We start from the raw sequence: 25,893 nt of genomic DNA on the forward strand, positions 1-25,893 counted from the left end.
ACCTCTCATTCCTCAGTTTAAAGAATGTGGAAATTAAAGATCATGTTCATATCTGTTCAATAGGAAGGAATAAATAATCATTGAAAAGTTATTCTGTATTTAAAATCTATTCCTCTCTCTTCTATATTCAAGATTCATTAGTTCCTTAACACAGATAAGGAACCTGATAACTATAGCAGCTTGGGAATCTGCCAGGTATCACAGAGTCCAACTTCCCACAGAGTGGGAATTTAAACCCAGGTCTTTCATACTGCAAAAGTCCTACCTTTTCACCATCGCCCACTACCTTCTAAATTATGTTTGAAAGATGATGCCTTTTAAATTTTATATGGAGATGAAAATCGCATTAGACTGGAAATATTTAAGTGCCATATTTTCTTGGATATGAATTTTAAAGTCATAAATATGGTTCTTTATGTCTGTTCCATGGCAGAGAGTTTTATGCCAAGGGTCAATTAAGATAGAACAAAGATCCAAGGTAGAAATTTAGTGGCTTTTCAAATGTGTCATTATTATTTCTTCCCCTTTTTGCCCAGAAGAAAACATTAGGAGCAGAAATATGGAGTGGGGAGAGGTAGAAGGATAAAGAATCTGCAGCTCACTCTCTGCTGGTGTTGGAGAACAACAGCCTTCACCGGTGGTGGCTGGACACAGAACAATGCCAGACTTGTGGGAAGAGGGATGGATGCTAGAATCCTCCTTAGGGAACTTCATAATGAAAATAGTTTATAAAACTGCTCCCTCCTCTGGACGCTTAGTAAAGCATTAGAGTCAACTGATTGTTGTCCTCCTCTGCTTAGTGGAAATCCTCAGCTTATCTGATCCCTCTATGTCCTTGGGAATCTCCCGGCTATCTTCTCTGTAATCTGGATTCGGGCATGGGCAGATAGTTGTTGCTGTCCTCACATTTATCTCCCAGGACTGAATGTTTTACACAAATTAGTGGAATAAATAAATAATGAGTGAAATAATTCACATATTTTATGAATGGACACATACACTCAAACACGGATCTTCACTGTCATCATAAAATAAGGCATATATGTATGTGTGTATTTGTAAAGATTATATCAGTATGTCATTTGGAACTCTTTTTCTAAACGTTACCAACTGGAATGGTATTCTGAAAAATTCTTTGTACTTTATTTTTGGTTTCGGGTATAATGAAATATATCCCAAATGTGAAAACAAAATTAAAAATTAAATGTCTGGGTTTTTTTTTTTTTTTCCAGTTCTTGAATCAACTTCAAACATCTGGATGGATAATTACCAAATTTGCATGATAGGTTTCTAGAATAGGACGTGTAGGGTGCTCCTGATTCTATTTCAGGTTATCCTAGTAGGCACCTCAGAGAAATGAATAGTAAAGCAGACTCATAAATACAGAGAACAAACGTGGTTGTCAGAGAGGAGGAGGGTGAGAACATGGGCAAAATGGATGAAGGGGAGTATGAGGTACAGGTTTTCAGTTATGGAATGAATAAGTCATGGGGATGAAAGGTACGGCATAGGGAATATAGTTGATGGTACTGTAATAGCGTTGTATGGTGACAGATGGTAGCTACACTTGTAGTGAGCACAGCATAACGTATAGAGTTGTTGAATCACTATGTTGTACACCTGAAATTAATGTAACACTGTGTGTCAACTATATTAAAAAACTAAGAGAAAAAGAAAAATATGCTACCAAGGAATGCCTTCTGACCTAGAGCGACATCCATATAAATCATGACAGTATGAACAGAAAACTAACAGTGGTTTCAACTACAAACTCCAAATTGGAAACCTTGATGGCGATCCTCTAAATTCGGTTGCTGATTTGTAACTTAGCTGCTTCTCACATGGGTAGTTCTATATACTGTGTCCCAGAGGTTGTGGCAACAGAGACTTATTTAATGATGTTTAATAAAATACTCAAGATAAACCAGGGATTCCAGCCAAGTGAATAGAAAAATTAAATTTTAAATAAAATAGATCATGGTATTTATCTTCCATCCAATATAAGATATCACTTTTGTCTGATACTTTCCTTAAATCATTAATTAAATCCCTCCTCATTTTTCCTAGGATTGATGTCTGATTTGCCCATTGAATAGAGGATACTATGGAAAAATATTGATCAGGAAGGAGAGAGAAGAGCTCTGAATACAGATATAGTTTGTGATTCTGTGATTATAAACAAAATAAGGTTCTATCCAACTCCCTTCCTGGCCTGGAACTTTACAGTTTTGCATTAATGAAACAAGAGTTATTGACTCCTCCAGAATCCTAGAGAATTTATGAAGAAAAATGCAAATTTTTAATGTAGATTTTCTTAAAGTGTCAGCATGTACTTGACAAGAAAACTGAAAATTCCTGCTTAAACATCTCTCTTCCAAGAAGCTTCCTGCTAATTGTACCTGCTTAAAATTACTCAGGACATCTCTCTTCCTTCGGCACTGCTGTCTCAAATACAGACTATTCTGATGTGCTCTTTCTCCTCTGCACCTTCGGTAATCACACAGTCCTTATGCTTAGCTCCTTGGGAAGACTCTTCTCCTCTCAGGATAATCTGAGAGAACTGCTCATCTCATTATAATCAGTCTTCTGCTGTCAAACCCCTCGTCCCCACCCACCTACCTTGGAGATTCTACTTTCACAGCCCTAAGCAACATTTCCTCTGACACCTCTTGAGCTGGGTTATGAAGAAAAAGCCCTTGGAATATATAGCCTCTTTCTTTCTTTCTTTCTTTCTTTCTTTCTTTCTTTCTTTCTTTCTTTCTTTCTTTCTTCTTTCTTTCTTTCTTTCTTTTTCTTTTTTCTTAAGAGTACAGGGACAACATATATTTTTGTGCATCATTCATTACATTTATTTACTCAACAAATGTTTATTGAGTGCCAAATATGCGCCTGACATGGTTTAAGGCTTTGGAAATGCATAAGTGAAAATAACAAAAGTCTCTGCCTTTGTGGAGCTTCTATTCTATTGCAGAAAAGGAGGGGAAGACTGGTAATAAAATAAAAGGTAAATTTACAGTGTGTAATAGGTGATAGGTAGGTGCTTTGGCAGGGGGAATGTAAGGTAGAATTAGGCAGGGACAGAGATTTCCAGTTTTAATTTGAGTAGTTAGGGCAGTCTTTACTGAGAAAGTGTCATTTTAGTAACCATATGAAGGTGATGAAGGAGATATCTGGGGGGATCGTATGACAAAAGTAACAACAGGTGTGAAGTCCTTAGGCAGGACTGTGTTTCAGAGACAAGGAGGGTAGTGTGACTGGTGCAGGGCATTGAGAAGAAGGGGTAATGAATGTAATCAGAGAAGAAGCATGGCTGTGGTGAAGTCTAGGGTGGGGAGTACACATTATTTCAGACCTTCTAGTCTGAAATAGACAGACTTTGGCTTTTACTGTGAGAGAACTGGAAAGCCACTGGTTTGTTCTTAGGAAGACTCACAGGATCTGATTTATGTTTCAACTAAGTCACTCTGGCTGCTGGTTTGAGAAGAGACTCTGGAAGCAAGTAGCAAGAATGCAAGTTAGGAGCCCAGTTGATTTTCTTGCAATAATTAACATAAGAGGGGCATCTGGGTGGCTCAATCGGTTAAGTGTCTGCCTTCAGCCCAGCCCATGATCCCAGGGTCCTAGGATCAAGCCCCATTGTTGGGCTCTCTGCTCAGCGGGGAGCCTGCTTCATCCTCTCCTTCTGCCTGCTGCTCCCCCTCATTGTTATCTCTCTTTCTGTCTCTCTCTTTCTAATAAATAAATAAGATCTTTAAAAAAATAATTCATGTAAGAGATGGAGATGATGGTGATGGGATCATAGTGGTAACAATAGAGGAAGTGAAGAGACATCTAATTCTGCATGCATTTTGCTGGTAGAGCCAACAGTAATTGCTGGCATGTTTGAGTTGAAATATGAATGGAAGAGAGGAGTCAAGGATGGCTCCATGGCTCTGGATCTAAGTAGCAGTGAAGGATGCAGTTGCCATGACCTAAGATGGAAATCACTGCAGGTAGAGTGAATTTTTAGGAGAAGCTCAGAAGTTCAGTTTTGGAACTGTTAATATATGCAGTCCTCTCTTCACGTGGTAATGTGGGACCTTAAACTGATCATGTTAGCTGAAAGCAGGCAAAACAATTTTAAAACCAATGGGGAAATTACAATTGTGTCACCACCTTTAAAAGTTTTTATCAAAATATTTAAAAACTCTCTTACTCTTATAAACATATAGGGAAATGAAAAAGTACAAAAGTAATGTTCAGTACACTAAAATTTAAAACATTAAGAATACTGAAAATTAGGGATCCCTGGGTGGCGCAGCGGTTTGGCGCCTGCCTTTGGCCCAGGGCGCAATCCTGGAGATCCAGGATCGAATCCCACGTCAGGCTCCCGGTGCATGGAGCCTGCTTCTCCCTCTGCCTGTGTCTCTGCCTCTCTCTCTCTCACTGTGTGCCTATCATGAATAAATAAAAATTAAAAAAAAAAAAAGAATACTGAAAATTAGAATGTTTATTTCCTATAGGAAAGAGGCTTATCAAAAGCAAGTTGAACAGTGCTTACTTTCTTAGCATATAGCTTGCAATATGGAACAAGTATCTCTATCATGACTTGACAGATTATCCTATTCCTTTCCAAATTATGATCTTTTGAGCTTCCAATATTGTAAAATTTCTGGAAACTTTTTTAATATGCATTTCCTCACTGGCATCATTTTCTCTGGGACATCTTCATCTCCTCTGTTACAACCACTTTCCACACTTATGTCAGTATGTTTGTTTTCACTAAGCTCCTCTGGCTGCATATGTATAGTGTCTCAAAGCGGGAGAATGTTAACATTCACAAAATCAGCTCTGTTTTCTGTAACTTCATGTTGGTTGTATTCTAATTTCATTTCTAGTTTTATGAGCTATCACTTTTTGTATCTTTTTTTAAAAAATATTCATCTGTTTATATATTTGAGAGAGGGAGGGAGTTTGTGAGCAAGTGCACATTGGGAGGAGCAGAGGGTGATGGAGAGAGAGAATCTCAAGCAGATTCCTAGCTGAACACAGAGGCTGACTTGGGGTTCAACCTCACGACCCTGAGATCATGACCTGAGCTGAAATCAAGAGTCAGAGGCTTAACCAACTGGGCCACGTAGGCACCCTTCATTTTTTGTTTCTTTGCTACACTTTCTTCATTGTTAGTCAATATCCTCTGTCAATTATCCCTTTTTGTAAAATATAACATGGGTTTGTTTTGGGGAGGTAATGCAACCACGTGCTTTGCTGTCTGTGCAAATACATGGCACCCAGTCACAATTGAATTTGAAAGAAGGGCCATGGGGATCCCTGGGTGGCGCAGCGGTTTGGCACCTGCCTTTGGCCCAGGGCGCGATCCTGGAGACCCGGGATCGAATCCCACGTCGGGCTCCCGGTGCATGGAGCCTGCTTCTCCCTCTGCCTATGTCTCTGCCTCTCTCTCTCTCTCTCTCTCTCTCTCTCTGTGACTATCATAAATAAATAAAGAAAAAAATATTTAAAAAAAAAAAAAAAAGGAAAGAAGGGCCATGATTGGTCATTGATTATAAAATGTATCTACCATTCATGTAGCTATTTGTGGACTAAAGAGATAGCAGTAAAGGCTATATTTTATGCAATTACTTAGAGTTAATATTTTATGGTAACTGGAATTTGAACATGTTTTCAGAAGACTGATATAATTTAACTAAACTGTGGGGACTGGATGCACCTGGGTGGCTCAGTTGGGTAAGCACCTGCCTTCAGCTCAGGTTATGATCCCGGAGTCCCCAGATCAAGCCCCACATTAGGCTCTCTTCTCAGTGGGAAGTCTGCTTCTCCCTCTGCCCCTCAGCCTACTCATGCTCTCTCTCTCTCCCTCTCTTACTCTCTCTCTCAAATAAATAAATAAAATCTTCAAAAAAATAAAAATAAAAAAAACTGTAGAGACTGAAATTTGTGAATACTGAGACCATGTAAAGCAAAGACTGTTTTATTTAAGATGTCCTTTAGACAGTCTCATGTAGATATTGAGATAAACAAGTCTGAAGTTTAGGGAGATAATCTTGGAAGAGAACTAAAATTTAGAGTACTTGAAAACAAGAAGCAGACAAAAGTTCTGGATCAACCTTATAATTTTCTCTCATATGTAGAGTGCATTCCAAATGCATAAACTTGATGTTTTACTCCCAACATTAGATGTCAGGAGGTCTTCATGTAACATGTAGTTTATATATTCTAGAGTACTTAATGATCTCAGGCCAAGCTGTTAATGGTATACCTAGATTTGTACTTTCTAAATTGATAAGACCAAAGAACACTGTATGTATACTTAAGGTGATACAGATATGAAATAAGTATTAACTTGTATTGAGTCATTTTATTCTTTGGTATAACACTTTATTTGAAGAAATTCCACTTAGTTTATTTATGCAGTGAAAGAAAATTAATGAACTTACTGAAATACTCTAAAAAGTTTTGTCCAAATATGTCAGAGAATAAAACCTTCAAATCTCTATTAGTTCCAAGAAACATCAACTCCAAACTGAGCCTGAGCTACCTGGTTATGTGTAATAGTTTTCATAAGAACAATTTAATATAAGACTTGGGAAAAAGTAAAACCAGATAAAACAAACTACTTGGTCTTAATGTCTGGTGGGCATGACTACTTAAACTTCCCGTTTATATCCTCTGATTCAAAAATTAGAACTAAATCTCCTTTAGGCATGCTGATATTAAACTCTGATGGTTTCTTAATGAAATAAACATTGAAATGTAGCCTTGTTCTCACACTAAGAAATTTTCTTTGTTTTTATCTTAATAACATAATATTAAGAATCAGAATGTAAGACCTTGAATTAGAAGAACATGCTCTGTGTAAGACCTTGAATTAGAAGAAAATAATATTCTGAGTTTTTAGACAATGAATTTTGTTATTCTTTCTATCTACTCACCCCACTTACAGGGCACCACTGTCAAACATGCTAACCTCAGCATTCCCCTGCTTCTAGTTTTACCATCTCTCTTTCCTCATCATGGTGCTTCTTTCCCCTGGATTCCTGAAAATCTGTGTAAGCTTCCCCCTATTTGACAGTCCTTCCGGTGAAACTACATCTTCTCTTTTTCTCCTCCATCAGATTTGCCATACTCTAGATCTTCCCTTCTTCGTTTTCTCATTTCAGAATGTACCTGGTTGGTCCCTACACTTGAAAATTGATGTAATAAATTGTTAATAGCTAACAATATATTAATACCTCCATGTGGATTTACATTTTAATCAGAAACCACTATACATGCAATCCCATCAAAAGGATTTTGCTCTATGGTGGTATTTCTGCCACCATGGCTAACTACTTAGGAAGATATTACTGATTAATAACCTGAATCACTCTGCAGCCAGTTTCCTTAGCAACCACTGCAGTAGGTTCTTTCTTAAAGTTTCTACCCCCGGTCTAAACTCTGATAGAGATCTTGAGCAAAATTTGTTTTTATAAGGACATTGGTGGGATTTCCCCCCCCACCCTGAATTTAAAATCATAAATATCAGAGCTTGAAGGCAACTTCAAGGTCACCTAGTCCAACACTTTAATCTTACAGTTACAGAATTTGTGACCCAGATAGGTTAGGTGACTTAGGCAGAGTCCCAAAACTTCCTGACAGAATTGGTTCTTAAACTCTTAGTCTCTCTGCCATGCCTTGTGAAATGTACAAAGAATATAAAACACGTGGTTTAAGTGACAGAGCTTAAAGCAAAGCCTGCATAAAAGTCAATGGAACACTGAATGCTGTAATCCCTCAACAAGTGGTTGCTGAGCAGTTACCTGTGGACTGGGCTTCAGTGGTGACTTGTGTTGCATTGTCATTGAGATGGAGAATTGCCATCACTCAGCATTGCTTGAGGCTACACAGTGAGGAAGACATTTCAATCAGAGTTTGATTTTTTTTTTAATAATTTTAAGAGTTGTTTTTTTTTAAAGATTTTATTTATTTATTCATGAGAGACATACAGAGAGAGAAAGGAAAAGACACAGGCAGAGGGAGAAGCAGGCTCCATGCAAGGAGCCCAATGTGGGACTCGATTCCAGGTCTCCAGGATCACACCCTGGGCTGCAGGCGGCACTAAACCGCTGCGCCACCGGGGCTGCCCAGAGTTTGAATTTTTGATAATCAATAGCCTGAGCATTCTCTATAACCAAAATTATAGTAGATGAGTAAACCAAGACTTGTTCAAGTTCCTGAAAAGTGAGAAAGACACTGAAGGCAAGTCGGTATTTGGACCAACAGCCCCTGACTTCTCTCCACACAAAGAATGGCAGTAAACACCTTTCGGGTCATAGAAGTGAGCCAGATGGGAGACCAGAACTATTTGTTTTTCCTTATGTGCAAAATTACTCTGGTATTTATAGTGTATGAATACAATAATGAATTGTTTAGGTTACAACTTGTTAACTCAGAGCACACCACACAACTAATGAGGCCAAGGTCACAAGTTTATTCCTTTGAGGACAAATTTAATTTCATTCTGTTCATGCCCTCTGACATGCTACAGCTCTTAGGGAGCTAGAGGAGCTTTATTGTACTGGAAAAATAACTTGACACTCTGTCGCTCCATCAGAAAACACACACACACACAAGTTCATTTATGTATTGGCAAAGAGGTCATTGTTTTCCTGAATAATTCACTTAATTTGTACTCAGACTCATGTGACTAGGATGGTTTAATTTCACTTCATTTTAGATAATCAGTGTAGTTGTATGATGTAAACTGCATGTAAGAATTAGAGAAAAAAATCAAATTTTATTTTTGGTGATTTTTTAAAAGATTTTATTTATTTATTTTAGAGAGAAAGCTCATGAATGGGGGGGCGGGGTGAGAGAGGGAGAAGGAGAGAGAATCTCAAACAGGCTGCATGCTGAGTGCATAGAGCCTGATGTAGAGCTCAGTCTCAGGACCCTGAAATCATAACCTGAGCTAAAACCAAGAGTCAGACACTTCATTGACTGAGCCACCCAGGTGCCCCAAAAGCAACATAGTTCATTCGTTCTCTTTTTCTTTTTCTTTCTTTCTTTCTTTCTTTCTTTCTTTCTTTCTTTCTTTCTTTCTTTCTTTCTTTTCAATTTTTATTTATTTATGATAGTCACAGAGAGAGAGTGAGAGAGAGAGGCAGAGACACAGGCAGAGGGAGAAGCAGGCTCCATGCACCGGGAGCCCGACGTGGGATTCGATCCCGGGTCTCCAGGATCGCGCCCTGGGCCAAAGGCAGGCGCCAAACCGCTGCGCCACCCAGGGATCCCTCTTTCTTTCTTTCTTTCTTTCTTTCTTTCTTTCTTTCTTTCTTTCTTTCTTTCTTTCTTTCTTTCGATTTTATATATTTATTTATTTTAGAGAGAGTGTATGTGAATACCGGGAGGGGACAGAGGGAGAGGGACAAAGCAGACTCTGCACCGAGCATGGAGCCTGACTTGGGGCTCACAGGCCCAGGACCCTGAGATTACGAAGTGAGTCCAGTGTTCAACCAACTGAACCACTCAGGAGCCCCCCCAAATTTTAATTTTTAAGATTAAACATTTACATAGACATTTATAAATATATTGTTTCCAACTCCAGGATCTCCTTAACACATGTGTTTGACTCATTGAAAATATAGTCAAGATTGACATTGAAAATGGATTTAGGAGGTGCCTTTTAGTTCTCTTTTTAAATCAATTGCTGAAAGAGGAGGAAAAGATAGAGGATTAGAATCAAAATGAGAAGAGGGTGAAATTAGAAAGAAGAGGTGAAAACCCCAAATACATTCTTTTGCATTTTCTTCTGTTAACCTCATAGTTTTACCTTAAGTGTACCTATAGTTCGTTTTAAAATGCATTAATCTAATATCTCTTTGTGTTAGTGTTAGGTGGAAGGCCAGGGAGATTTAATGAATCAGTTCCTCGCCAACATCTGGAAAACACTCTTGCTAAATTTTTAGATAGCTGTTCATGCACCTTTATTCTTCCATGAATATTTAATGATAAGTTTATCAAATTTCACAAAACAATCTCAGTGAAAATTTTACAAATTAATTTTATGAAAATAGACATCTTTATAAAATCAAATTATACCACCCAAGAGCATGATGTGTCTCTGCATTTATTCAGATCATCTCCTACGTCCTTCATTATAATTTTAAAAGTTTTCTCATTCTCTGTTCAGGTAATTCTTGTGGTTTGCTTTATACAAATATTTAGGCTTTAATATTTTAACATGAAAATATATTTTCTGGCACTCTTAAATTGCTTTCCAAACTCCTGCACACTGTTGGTATAATGATTAAGCCAAACAAACTTGGACATTCTTTGAATAATTATTTAAGGCCTTGCTATATAGATGGAGCCCAAAAATAGAGTACAACCCCTGAGACATAAATTCAGTACAAAATCCTGAAGCTGAGAGGGCCAATTTACATTGCACTTGAGAGTTGCTATGTATCCCTCTTTTGGGGGACACATTATTGCCAAATGAAGAGAAAATATAGTTCTTGATAGAATTAGCATAATGGAAGCCTGCATGATCTGTGAGATTGATGTGAAGATGGCTAATTATAGGTTTAGGTTGAGGAAAACATATCCATCTAAATATATTAGAAAACATACAAATAGAGATAACCAAAGTGTAAATTCAGTCAGATGATTGAAAGGCAGGTGTTTGACATAAGACCTATATTGATACTTTAATACTCTTTTAGAAGTAAACTGACAAAAAAATTGCCTGTTAATTTTAGTTGGGAGCAAAAAATAAGGATACTAAAAAAAAATAGTGCTACTAAATCTCTGAGGCAGTAAATCTGAAATTAGAAGTCCACATATTTCAATGTCTTATAAAATGGTATCATAGGATAAATAAAATAAGTGATTATTGAATTTCTTGAAATAAAGTAAAACAATGAATCAAAAACAACAAAGATATACTTTATAAGGCAAATCAAGTAATTATGGAGTTGTTAACCTTCAAATCTCCAGACTTTTAAGATACTTTATCTACAATTTTCTTTCTTGCCCCTGTTCTCCTCTATTAGATTTTCTAATTAACTCTCATTCCTTTATCAGATGTCTGCTCAGATTTAACTCCAACCAGGTATCCTTATTAAAAACTATTGCTTAATGGCCAACCTTCAATATTTGCTTACTGAACAAATGAATGAATGAATAAATAGATGAATGCCAAGAAGGGGAAAGCCCAGAAACTGACTCATTTTTTCTTTCCTTCCCCTTCCTACTACCTCTCTCTTAACAATCTTCAAATCAAATTATCTCGTACTGTGATTAGTCTCATCCAGGTTGTGTCAAGACTATTTTACAGAAATAATTAACTACATTAATACCATTTTTGAACTTTATTGTGAAGCATGGAACAATTATGGATGTAATATACCATTCATTTCCTAAAGGTATGTCAGAACTCAGAAGAAAGTAGTAGATATATCAAGATAAATGAAAAAAAAAAAAAGAATAGGAAGCAGAAAGCAAGCATGGTAAACTGGGAATATATTCAGTTGTTTACTTGCCAATCTCAGTGAAAAGGAGATTTGGTTTTAGCATGAATTAAAAAATAGGAGACCAGTTTGGAGCTAATTCAAGTTGGGTAAGTGGGAGGGGTGGCACAGATAAAGCCTGGATCCTCAAATGGTCACAATCTCAATAAAAACAAAAACTAGAAATAAACAGTTTTAAAATCTATTTGTGGGAGTGGAAGGAATGGAAGGATGTTGGTCAAAGGGGACAAAGTTTCAGTTGTGCAGGATAAATAAGTTCTAGAAATCTAACGTACAGCATGGTGACTATAGTTGATAATACTATATTGCATAGTTGCTGTGTGCTATGAGAGTAGATCCTAAGTGTTCTCACCATATACCTATAAATGGTTAACTATGTGAGGTGAGGGATATGTTAATTGACTTGACTGTAGTAATCTTTTCACTTGTATATGCATATCAAAATATCGCACTATATATTGGGGCACCTGGGTGGCCCAGGCAGTTATGCATCCGACTCTTGATTTTGGCTCAGGTCATGATCTCAGAGTCCTGGGATCGAGCCCAACTTTGGGTTCCATGTTCAGTGGAGAATTTGCTTGAGATTATCTCTCCTTCTGCCCCTCCCCCACGGGTGTTCTCTCTTTCTCTCAAATAAATAAATATATCTTTAAAAATTATATCACATTGTATATAAATATGTATTTAATACATTTTAATATATTTAATACATAAATATGTATTTTAATATATTTTTAATATACAATAAAATGTATTTAAATATATACAATTTTGTCTATTATACATCAATAAAGTTAGGAAAAAAGGCAGGAAATGAGATTTAATTAATTAAAGTCTTCCTTTTCATCCTCAAGTTTCTAGGCTTCTATGATTTCTTAGCAAGATGTGAATATACAGTTTGCTACTTATGTCTTAGTTTTTTAAAAATGAGATTACTGATTCTAATAAAAGACAAATGATTTTTTAAAATTTGATGTTCAGTCAAGGAAACTTTTCTCTTTTGTGATGAAGTCTTGGAGTAAAAAATTAATAAAAAATGTTTACCTTGACAATTCTTAGCTATGTTAATTTAGATTTAGGTCTTATAGTTTTGATAACAATACAGCACCCAAACTATCAAAAAGAAGCAAAATGAAACAAAAACACAAACCTTAAAATATCTGCTATGGAAGAAATTTCCAAAAGCTGATAAAGAATATTTATAAAAATGCAATAGCAAACATTACACTTTAGGGTTAAACATTAGAACAGAAAGCTCTAGAGAAATATAAGAATCATTACTTTTATCTGATACTGTACTTGTGGTTCTAGGCAGCGTAGTGTAACAAGAAGAATAGTTTTAAAGAGAGAAACGTAGAAAGGGCATGCCATATTGAAAAACTGTAACATCACCTATGTAGAAAATTTAAATCTCTACAAATTAATAGAGCTGATAAGAGTATCAGCAATCTCTGTGAATATATGGTTGATATAAAAACTAAGATCATTCTTGTATATCTGTAGCAAAGTATTAGAAAATGTAACCAAAACCAGAATGTAAATAATACTAGCAATAACATATAGAATATACTTTTTTTTCTAAGATTTATTTATTCAGAGAGAGAGAGGCAGAAACACAGGCAGAGGGAGAAGCAGGCTCCATGGAGGAAGCCCCATGTGGGACTGATCCTGGGTCTCCAGGATCACACCCTGGGCTGCAGGCAACGCCAAACCACTGCACCACCAGGGCTGCCCTATATAGAATATACTTAAGGATAATTATAACAAAAGATATTTAAGATCTTTGAGTAAAAGATAAATATATTCATTGTTTGGGAAAAAATTACAATCAAAAGACATCAAAAAAGTTTTAACTAAAGGAGATATATCTACTGTTCTTGATAAGTAAATTCAATGTTGTAAAGAAACTAGTATTATCCAAATTAATCTATAAATTCAGTTTAATTACAATAAAATTCTGATTGTGAGAGGAGGGGCGAGATGGCGGAAGAGTAGGGTCCCCAAGTCACCTGTCCCCACCAAATTACCTAGATAACCTTCCAATCATCCTGAAAATCTACGAATTCAGCCTGAGATTTAAAGAGAGAACACCTAGAATGCTACAGTGAGAAGAGTTCGCGCTTCTATCACGGTAGGAAGACGGGGGAAAAGAAAGAAAGAAACAAAGGCCTCCAAGGGGGAGGGGCCCCGCGAGGAGCCGGGCTGAGGCCGGGGTGAGTGTCCCCAGGACAGGAGAGCCCCGACCAGGAGGAGCAGGAGCTGCACCAACCTTCCCGGGCGGAAAGGGGCTCGCGGGGAGTTGGAGCAGGACCCAGGAGGGCGGGGATGCCCTCGGGCTCCCGGGGACACTGACAGACACCTGCGCCCCAGGAAAGTGCGCCGAGCTCCCTAAGGGCTGCAGCGCACGGCGGGACCCGGAGCAGCTGGGGGGCTCAGGGGCGGCTCCGCGGAGGGGGCTGCGGGGAGGGAGCAGCTCGGGGGGCTCGGGGGCGGCTCCGCGGAGGGGGCTGCGGGGCGGGAGCAGCTCGGGGGGCTCGGGGGCGGCTCCGCGGAGGGGGCTGCGGGGCGGGAGCAGCTCGGGGGGCTCGGGGGCGGCTCCGCGGAGGGGGCTGCGGGGAGGGAGCAGCTCGGGGGGCTCGGGGGCGGCTCCGCGGAGGGGGCTGCGGGGCGGGAGCAGCTCGGGGGGCTCGGGGGCAGCTCCGCGGAGGGGGCTGCGGGGGAGCGCGAATCCAACAGCGCAGACCCGGGAGAACAGGGCGCCGGGACACAGCCCAGGATCCGGCCTCCCCTGGGACAGGCAGTGCCGGGAAGGCCCAGGACCCCAAGGATGCTCCTGCCCCGAGCTGAGCAGATCAGCGGCCCCGCCCGGAGCCTCCAGGCCCTGCAGACGGAGAGCTCCGGAGCTACTGCAGGGACTGACTCCAGGGCTCCAGAGCTGGCCCCGCCACTGCGGTTGTTGCTCCAGGGGCCTCACAGGGTAAACAACCCCCACTGAGCCCTGCACCAGGCAGGGGCAGAGCAGCTCCCCCAAGGTCTAACACCTGAAAATCAACACAACAGGTCCCTCCCCCAGAAGACCAGCTAGACGGACAGGGGAAAAACAAATTATTGACCAAGCAGCACTGGAAAGTTCCAGGGGAAGTCAACGGACTTACAGTATACAGAATCAGAAGATACATCCCCATGTTTTTGTTTTTGTTTTTGTTTTTGCTTTTTGATTTCTGTTTGCTTCCCCTACCCCTTTTTTCCCTTTCTTTCATTTTCTTTCTCTTTGTCTTCTCTCTTTTTTCTGTTTTTCTTCCTTTTTTCTTTTTTCTTGTTCTCTTTTCTTTCCTTCTTTCTTTTCTCTCTTTTTCTCCTTTTCCCGATACAACTTGTTTTTGGCCACTCTGCACTGAACAAAATGACTAGAAGGAAAACTTCACCTCAAAAGAAAAAACCAGAAACAGTCCTCGCTCCCACACAGTTACAAAATTTGGATTACAATTCAATGTCAGAAAGCCAATTCAGAAGCACTATTATACAGCTGCTGGTGGCTCTAGAAAAAAGCATAAAGGACTCAAGAAACTTCATGACTGCAGAATTTAGATCTAATCAGGCAGAAATTAAAAATCAATTGAATGAGATGCAATCCAAGCTAGAAGTCCTAACGACGAGGGTTAACCAGGTGGAAGAACGAGTGAGTGACATAGAAGACAAGTTGATGGCAAAGAGGGAAACTGAGGAAAAAAGAGACAAACAATTAAAAGACCATGAAGATAGATTAAGGGAAATAAACGACAGCCTGAGGAAGAAAAACCTACATTTAATTGGGATTCCCGAGGGCGCCAAAAGGGACAGAGGTCCGAAATATGTAATTGAACAAATCATAGCTGAAAACTTTCCTAATCTGGGAAGGGAAACAGGCATTCAGATCCAGGAAACAGAGAGATCCCCCCCTAAAATCAATAAAAACCGTTCAACACCTCGACATTTAATAGTGAAGCTTGCAAATTTCAAATATAAAGAGAAGATCCTGAAAGCAGCAAGAGACAAGAAATCCCTGACTTTTATGGGGAGGAGTATTAGGGTAATAGCAGACCTCTCCACAGAGACCTGGCAGGCCAGAAAGGGCTGGCAGGATATATTCAGGGTCCTAAATGAGAAGAACATGCAACCAAGAATACTTTATCCAGCAAGGCTCTCATTCAAAATGGAAGGAGAGATAAAGAGCTTCCAAGACAGGCAGCAACTAAAAGAATATGTGACCTCAAAACCAGCTCTGCAAGAAATTTTAAGGGGGACTCTCAAAATTCCCCTTTAAGAAGAAGTTCAGTGGAACAATCCACAAAAACAAGGACTGAATAGATATCATGATGACACTAAACTCATATCTTCCAATAGTAACTCTGAATGTGAATGGGCTTAATGACGCCATCAAAAGGCGCAGGGTGTCAGACTGGATAAAAAAGCAGGACCCATCTATTTGCTGTCTACAAGAGACTCATTTTAGACAGAAGGACACCTACAGCCTGAAAATAAAAGGTTGGAGAACCATTTACCATTCGAATAGTCCTCAAAAGAAAGCAGGGGTAGCCATCCTTATATCAGATAAACTAAAATTTACCCCGAAGACTGTAGTGAGAGATGAAGAGGGACACTATATCATACTTAAAGGATCTATCCAACAAGAGGACTTAGCAATCCTCAATATATATGCCCCAAATGTGGGTGCTGCCAAATATATCAATTAACCAAAATTAAGACATACTTAGATAATAATATACTTATACGTGGTGACTTCAATCTAGCATTTTCTATACTCTATGGGTCTTCTAAGCACAACATCTCCAAAGAAATGAGAGCTTTAAATGATACACTGGACCAGATGGATTTCACAGATATCTACAGAACTTTACATCCAAACTCAACTGAATACACATTCTTCTCAAGTGCACATGGAACTTTGTCCAGAATAGACCACATACTGGGTCACAAATCGGGTCTGAACCATACCAAAAGATTGGGATCGTCCCCTGCATATTCTCAGACCATAATGCCTTGAAATTAGAACTAAATCACAACAAGAGGTTGGAAGGACCTCAAACACGTGGAGCTTAAGGACCATCCTGCTAAAAGATGAAAGGGTCAACCAGGAAATTAAGGAAGAATTAAAAAGATTCATGGAAACTAATGAGAATGAAGATACAACCATTCAAAATCTTTGGGATGCAGCAAAAGCAGTCCTAAGCGGGAAATACATCGCAATACAAGCATCCATTCAAAAACTGGAAAGAACTCAAATACAGAAGCTAACCTTACACCTAAAGGAGCTAGAGAAAAAACAGCAGAGAGATCCTACACCCAGCAGAAGAAGAGAGTTAATAAAGATTCGAGCAGAACTCAACGAAATCGAGACCAGAAGAACTGTGGAACAGATCAACAGAATCAGGAGGTGGTTCTTTGAAAGAATTAATAAGATAGATAAACCATTAGCCAGCCTTATTAAAAAGAAGAGAGAGAAGACTCAAATTAATAAAATCATGAATGAGAAAGGAGAGATCACTACCAACACCAAGGAAATACAACGATTTTAAAAACATATTATGAACAGCTATACGCCAATAAAATAGGCAATCTAGAAGAAATGGACGCATTCCTGGAAAGCCACAAACTACCGAAACTGGAACAGGAAGAAATAGAAAACCTGAACAGGCCAATAACCAGGGAGGAAATTGAAGCAGTCATCAAAAACCTCCCAAGACACAAGAGTCCAGGGCCAGATGGCTTCCCAGGGGAATTCTATCAAACGTTTAAAGAAGAAATCATACCTATTCTACTAAAGCTGTTGGGAAGATAGAAAGAGATGGAGTACTTCCAAATTCGTTCTATGAGGCCAGCATCACCTTAATTCCAAAACCAGACAAAGACCCACCAAAAAGGAGAATTACAGACCAATATCCCTGATGAACATGGATGCAAAAATTCTCAACAAGATACTGGCCAATAAGATCCAACAGCACTTTAAGAAAATTATTCACCATGACCAAGTAGGATTTATCCCCGGGACACAAGGCTGGTTCAACACTCATAAAACAATCAATGTGATTCATCATATAAGCAAGAGAAAAACCAAGAACCATATGATCCTCTCATTAGATGCAGAGAAAGCATTTGACAAAATACAGCATCCATTCCTGATCAAAATTCTTCAGAGTGTAGGGATAGAGGGAACTTTCCTCAACATCTTAAAAGCCATCTACGAAAAGCCCACAGCCAATATCATTCTCAATGGGGAAGCACTGGGAGCCTTTCCCCTAAGATCAGGAACAAGACAGGGATGTCCACTCTCACCACTGCTGTTCAACATAGTACTGGAAGTCCTAGCCTCAGCAATCAGACAACAAAAAGACATTAAAGGCATTCAAATTGGCAAAGAAGAAATCAAACTCTCCCTCTTCGCCGATGACATGATACTCTACATAGAAAACCCAAAAGCCTCCACCCCAAGATTGCTAGAACTCATACAGCAATTTGGCAGTGTGGCAGGATACAAAATCAATGCCCAGAAATCAGTGGCATTTCTATACACTAACAATGAGGCTGAAGAAAGAGAAATTAGGGAGTCAATCCCATTTACAATTGCATCCAAAAGCATAAGATACCTAGGAATAAACCTAACCAAAGAGGTAAAGGATCTATACCCTAAAAACTATAGAACACTTCTGAAAGAAATTGAGGAAGACACAAAGAGATGGAAAAATATTCCATGCTCATGGATTGGCAGAATTAATATTGTGAAAATGTCAATGTTACCCAGGGCAATATACACGTTTAATGCAATCCCTATCAAAATACCATGGACTTTCTTCAGAGAGTTAGAACAAATTATTTTAAGATTTGTGTGGAATCAGAAAAGACCCCGAATAGCCAGGGGAATTTTAAAAAAGAAAACCATAGCTGGGGGCATCACAATGCCAGATTTCAGGTTGTACTACAAAGCTGTGGTCATCAAGACAGTGTGGTACTGGCACAAAAACAGACACATAGATCAGTGGAACAGAACAGAGAACCCAGAAGTGGACCCTGAACTTTATGGTCAACTAATATTCGATAAAGGAGGAAAGACTATCCATTGGAAGAAAGACAGTCTCTTCAATAAATGGTGCTGGGAAAATTGGACATCCACATGCAGAAGAATGAAACTAGACCACTCTCTTGCACCATACACAAAGATAAACTCAAAATGGATGAAAGATCTAAATGTGAGACAAGATTCCATCAAAATCCTAGAGGAGAACACAGGCAACACCCTTTTTGAACTTGGCCACAGTAACTTCTTGCAAGATACATCCACGAAGGCAAAAGAAACAAAAGCAAAAATGAACTATTGGGACTTCATCAAGATAAGAAGCTTTTGCACAGCAAAGGATACAGTCAACAAAACTAAAAGACAACCTACAGAATGGGAGAAGATATTTGCAAATGACGTATCAGATAAAGGGCTAGTTTCCAAGATCTATAAAGAACTTCTTAAACTCAACAGCAAAGAAACAAACAATCCAATCACGAAATTGGCAAAAGACATGAACAGAAATCTCACAGAGGAAGACATAGACATGGCCAACAAGCACATGAGAAAATGCTCTGCATCACTTGCCATCAGGGAAATACAAATCAAAACCACAATGAGATACCACCTCACACCAGTGAGAATGAGGAAAATTAACAAGGCTGGAAACAACAAATGTTGGAGAGGATGCGGAGAAAGGGGAACCCTCTTACACTGTTGGTGGGAATGTGAACTGGTGCAGCCACTCTGGAAAACTGTCTGGAGGTTCCTCAAAGAGTTAAAAATAGACCTGCCCTATGACCCAGCAATAGCACTGCTGGGGATTTACCCCAAAGCTACAGATGCAGTGAAACTCCGGGACACCTGCACCCTGATGTTTCTAGCAGCAATGGCCACGATAGCCAAACTGTGGAAGGAGCCTCGGTGTCCATTGAAAGATGAATGGTTAAAGAAGATGTGGTTTATGTATACAATGGAATATTCCTCAGCCATTAGAAATGACAAATACCCACCATTTGCTTCAATGTGGATGGAACTGGAGGATATTATGCTGAGTGAAGTAAGTCAATCGGAGAAGGACAAACATTATATGTTCTCATTCATTTGGGGAATATAAATAATAGTGGAAGGGAATAGAAGGGAAGGGAGAAGAAATGGGTAGAAAATATCAGAAAGGGAGACAGAACATGACGACTCCTAACTCTGTGGGAAACGAACTAGGGGTGGTGGAAGAGGAGGAGGGCGGGGGGTGGGGCTGAATGGGTGATGGGCACTGAGGTGGGCACTTGATGGGATGAGCACTGGGTGTTATTCTGTATGTTGGCAAATTGAACACCAATAAAAAATAAATTTATTATAAAAAAATAAAATTCTGATTGTTTGGTAGAATTTTTTTAAGATTTATTTATTTATTTATTTATTTATTTATTTATTTATTTATTTATGAGAGACACAGAGAAAAAGAGGCACAAAGACAGGCAGAGGGAGAAGCAGGCTCCATACAAGGAGCTTGATGCGGGACTCAATCCCGGGACTCCAAGATCATGCCCTGAGCCAAAGGCAGGTGCTAAACCACTGAGCCACCCAGAGATCCCCTGTTTTGTGGAATTTAACAGTGATTCTAATTTTACATGGGTGCCGTGAAGGACCAAGAGCCACCATGGTAATTCTGATAAAGTGGAACAAAGTAGGAATACTTCAATCCAGATATCAAAACCTACCACATGATTGTTGTGAGAGCAGTGTGACATTGATGGAAACAGAGATATATAGTTCAATGTATAAATAAAAAGATCTCAAGAAGAAAACCACAGTAAACTTGGTATCTGATAAAGATATTGCCTTAATGAGGAAAGAACAAATTATTAAATAAATGCTTCTAGATAGTTGGATATTTATGTGTAAACTTTTAAAATTAAATATGTTTCATAAAATATGTAAAAATCAGTTCCAAGTAGACTAAAGCATAATTTGACCTTTTTAAGGAATAGTGAATAGTGAATATTTTAGGACTCACAAATAATATCATAAATTATATACTCAGGGAAAAAATCTCATACAAGTTTACATAGCTAGTTGTATGAGAATTTTTTTAAAAAAATTATTTTTTTTATTTATGATAGAGAGAGAGGCAGAGACACAGGCAGAGGAGAGGGAGAAGCGGGCTCCACGCCGGGAGCCTGATGTGGGACTCGATCTTGGGACTCCAAGATTGCGCCCTGGGCCAAAGGCAGGCACGAAACTGCTGAGCCACCCAGGGATCCCCGTTGTATGAGAATTTTTATGTTTTTGTAATGATCAAGAAAAGGGGAAAAAAGGAAATAGCACAAGTATCCATCAATAGAAAACTGGACAAATAAACTTGTGATCTGTGTAGATAATGAAATAATTTAAGGCAATGAAAATGAACAAATATGAGCTACATGTATCATTTTGGATCATACCATATTGTATGATCAAAAAGAAAAACAAGTCTCAGGAAGTACAACATAGTAAAGTATAATTTCTATAAAGAATGAAAAACATAAACTATATAATATATTTGGAAAGTGGATAAATACACATGCATGTATTCATGAAGAAGATAAACAGTAATATCAGGATAAAGTGGTCATTATTGCTGTTCACCAGTGTTTCTGGTTACTATGCCTTCTAAGTAGATGGTAGCTCTCTACACTTTCTCATGCCTTCTGGGTTAATGGGACCAGATAAATTACTGTATCCAATGATATGTAGTTGGAAGTAACGTCATTTCTATTCAGGTAAAGCATTTAGTTGTTCCTGTGAGATTTTCCAGAAATCTCACTTTTCTTACTAGCATGGAAGTTATAAAACTTCAAAATGGTGGCTACTCTGGTATTCTGGGTCTATGAGTGTCTACCTATATGGACTTTTACCATAAGTAAGAAATAAACTGTTGCTATTTTTGCATGACTATCATTTAGGGCATAGTTTATTATCTAGTCTATCCTGATTGATATACAAGTATAGTTAGCTCTGATGTGATTGTGGAGAGATAGTAAGATTTGCTGTAATTTTAATGTTTTATCCTTTTAGTGGAATTACAAATATAATTTTCCCTTTTCTCGCAATTTCATTTGGTGTGATTGGAAACTTTATGGCAAAATATATATATGAAATATACAGTAGACAGCCTTTAAAAAAAGTTGATAGGAGGTAGGTTGTGTAGTAAAGTGGAGAATGTTCATGTGTTTGGAATTAGTATTTCTGACTTATCCTATCTTTTCCTTCTTCTCATTTTTCTTCCTCTCTAATTTAGTCCCTTCACTTGCCTCCCCACACCACCTCTTTGACTCAAGAAAATCCAGAGTAAGCATTGTTTTACATAAGGCAGTAAGGTCTGTCCACAGCTCTTTGTTCAGGAATATGCATGAGTCAACTATTAGGTTGGAATCCATACAATTTGAAAAAAATGAAAACTCATTACAAGGTAGATGGGTTGATGATGATGATGATGATGGTGATACTGATGATGATGATGTTGATTTACAATAGTACCCAACTAAAAGAAATTATATATGATAAAAAATTTTTAGTATACCTCAGGGGGACCTTAAAAGGAGATAAAGGCCTATTTTTGAATAACATTACATACCTATTTCCCTTATCATGGGTAGAAAAAAACCCAGTTTAAGATTGCTTCAAGAAATAACAAAGGAAGAGAAAATTTGTTAATAATACCACTGCATTTCAGGAGATGAATATATTTAAAAGCCAAACGAGCTTTTAAGTCATGAAACATTCCTTCACCCTGTGGAACACAGCTGAAGCAATGTTAATTATTTGCTTTCTACTCAGAATACTTCAATTTATTTCTATGGTATTACATTATTGTGGTATCTGAACTGAATAAATAATAGAATATTAGTTCCCTGTAGTAAATTAAGAAAGAAATCAGTATAATAACCCTCTTCAAGGAGAAGAGATAAGAGCAGTTATACAATCCATTCATGAATCATATTTATTAGCTTCTCAGCAGGGATTTCTATTTAAAAATCAATACTTTTTTCCCCAATATGCACAATTACCTAGAAATTAGGTATATTGTGCATGGAAGACTTTGTCATAGGAAGTTTACTTTGGGATCTGACTAACCTACATTCTGCTTCTATCATTTGCTATAAAATCTTAGGCAATTATCTTTTTATACTCACATAAGGAAGACGATATTTCATTCACATGTTTTAGGAATTAAATAAGTCACAGAAGTGCCTATAATAGAAGATAGCACATAGTAAATGTTAAATAAATGGCATTAACATCATCATCATCACCATCATCATCACTGACTTTGTGACTTAGATGTTATTGTCAATAGCTTACATTCAAGGAAACTGAGGCTCTGATAAGTTAATTGACTGGTCAAATTTCATACGGATGTAGAATAAAACACTAGAATTCCTAAAATCGTCAACATCCTTGTAGAACCAGATTATTAGTTTGTAATTTGAATGTCTCTAAAACCATCAGTATAACTTTTGAGTAAGATGTGCAAATTCAAATGCATGCAAGTGAGTGCGGTAAGTACTGTCGTTTTTGAGGGGAAAAAAATGCAGCTATGTTGTCCCAAACCTTGATTGGAAAAACCTATAATTTTTATTTATCAATTGAAATCAAGGTTAAAATATTAAATCTCAAGTCCCTTAAGTCTTATGATTAGATTCCTTACCTATGAATAACTGGGTACCAAAAAGAAAAGAGAATACTTTCAATCCAATGATAGATGTGTACCCCAAATTAAACCTTGTACAAGCATCTGAATGCACCAGTGCACCTTTTGTTGTGTATCATGGTTCATTTTTTTCCCCATCCACTAAATATATATTATGTATCTATTAAGAGCAAGGATGTGTATAAAGCCCTGGGCAGGGATCCCTGGGTGGCGCAGCGGTTTGGCGCCTGCCTTTGGCCCAGGGCGCGATCCTGGAGACCCAGGATAGAATCCCACATCGGGCTCCCAGTGCATGGAGCCTGCTTCTCCCTCTGCCTGTGTCTCTGCCTCTCTCTCTCTGTGACTATGATAAATAAATAAAAAATTAAAAAAAAAAAAAAAGCCCTGGGCATACAACAACTCTATCCCTACCTTGGAGGGACTCACTTTCCAAAGTGGGAGAGCAATGTTGAACCCCAAATCACAACAGACTTAGTAACCCTGTGATAGAAGTAAGCAGAGTGTTCAGTTTCCTTCTCAAAGTAAAAGTCTAAAGAATTGCTATGGAGGAATTTGAACAAAAAGAATGTTGTGCATGAAGATATGGAGATGAGAGAAATAGTGTTTTCAGAGAAAGGCAAAAAGTCAAATGATTGAGGATGGACTAAACATCAGGTGAATGGTGAAAGCTGGCATAAAATATGTTCCTAAATTTATCCCACATCATGTAGGCTTCATATTTAAGGCCAAGGAGTAAAAAAAAACAAAAAAAAACAAAAATCAAAGATGAGAGTGACATGTTAGATTTACAGTTTGAAAAATTATTATGACTACAGCCTACAGGATGGTAAGCTGAATACACCTTTCCAGTGATGCATGCAATAGTTTATTCATTTATTCATTGTTCATTCATATGTGTATTCTTTAAACATATGTTTTGCTCACTTACTGCATGTTGAACAGTGTAGCACATGATGGAAGTTCAGTGTAGAACAAAAAAGCAGTCATTCTCTTCCCCTTCCCTTGGTGTCCCTCTTTCCCTCTGTCTCAAAAGTTTATTGAGGAGTGTCAGAGTGTCAAAGACTGATAGTAAACAAATATTGGCTCAGTTACACATCCAACTCTTGGTGTCAGCTCAGATCATGATCTCAGGAGCGTGAGATCGAGCCCCACATAGGGCTCCATACTCAGTGTGGAGTCAGCTTGAGATTCTCTGTCTTCTTCTCCCTCTTCCCCTCCCTCCACTTTCTCTCTCTCTCCCTCTCTCTAATACAAACAAATAAAAAACATTTAAAGAAAAAAAGATTGATTAATAAACAAAATAATCTAGTAGATGAATATAGTAAATCACATAAGAAATGATGAGGGTTTGAAAGAAATATCTAGTGGTAGAATTCTAAAGGCAAGAATAGAAGGGAGAAGTATTTAGAAAGTAGAATTTATGGAACATGGAGACAGATTGAAAGTAAAAAGCAGAAGAAAGAAAAGCTTAAAAGAACTGTAAGGATTCATTTCTGACATTTTGATTAAACCAAAGCTACTGGCCTACTGTGTTCCTTTACTGGATAGGCTAAATCAAGTTGTGTGCTACAAAGTAAGGCACACATTCAGTTTCAGGTATTTATCTACAGGTAGTTTTTCACTCATTTTTCAGGATTAGAATAATTAACTTATGGTATCTATTAATGCTCACACAGGTACATTTAGAGAGGAAATATGTGTGTTTGAGTTTTTTGTACCAACTCCCATTAGCTTATACTCACGTAAGATATAATGGTCCCAAGACACAGCATTCAAGTCTGAGACCACTGCTACCCTGGGCCAATGTGATAATCAGATTATTGTGTCACGATCGAATCTGTTGGTGGGGGGGGGGGGGGCGGTAAGTGGGAATTCCAGAACATTTAAGAATATCAAGTAGGTGAAGAAAGGGAGTAAACTTAGTGCAAACTCAGAGTATGATCTGTGTACACAGCCATGCCTACAGTAATGGGTTTATATGGAAGAGATTTTTTTCTAAATGGACACAGCCTGGAAGCCAGGAATCTTCAAATCATCCCACATACTAGTAAATATTTAAGATATGAATGACAAACTCTTAAATGTGGTGGCTTTATGCAAAGTACACACCCATTCTTAGCTGGTAGCCCTAGAACCAGGCATACCTTCTGACTTTCTAATTTCCTTTATAACTTGAATTGTAATTATTTTTTCTTAAGACAACCTTTCCTGGGATGCAGATGGCTCAGTGCTTGAACATCTGCCTCTGGCTCAATGTATGGTCCCAGGGTCCTGGGATCAAGTCCCACATCAAGTCCCAAGAAGAGGAAGCCTGCTTCTCCCTCTGCCTATGCCTCTGCCTTTCTGTCTCTCATGAATAAATAAATAAAATCTTTAGAAAAACGAAAGAAGAAAGAAAGAAAGAAAGAAAGAAAGAAAGAAAGAAAGAAAGAAAGAAAGAAATAGAAAATCTTTCCTACTCAGCCAAAACCAAAATCTTTGACAAAGTCAAATTTTGGACAAATCCTCCATCCTTTTAATAACTCTGTGGCTTTCAGATTAGCCACTTTCTCCAAGGCAAAAATTCAGAGATATCTTATTTTTCATATTTCCTTTCCCTTCCTATTCTCTTCTCACATCTCTCCCGTACTACCTGAGGT

General features: G+C 38.4%; 1 long non-coding RNA gene across 1 annotated transcript; it reads right to left on the reverse strand.

Annotated features, from left to right (window-relative positions):
* Positions 1-25,062, reverse strand: LOC144288369 (uncharacterized). Its single transcript, XR_013356312.1, has 4 exons — positions 24,997-25,062; positions 22,737-22,794; positions 7,800-7,879; positions 1-52 (listed from the first exon to the last, which is right to left on the reverse strand). It is a non-coding gene; the product is annotated as an uncharacterized LOC144288369 (long non-coding RNA).
* Between the last annotated feature and the right edge of the window lie 831 nt (positions 25,063-25,893).

Source organism: Canis aureus, chromosome 18 (assembly GCF_053574225.1).
Source record: "Canis aureus isolate CA01 chromosome 18, VMU_Caureus_v.1.0, whole genome shotgun sequence".
NCBI lineage: Eukaryota > Metazoa > Chordata > Mammalia > Carnivora > Canidae > Canis > Canis aureus.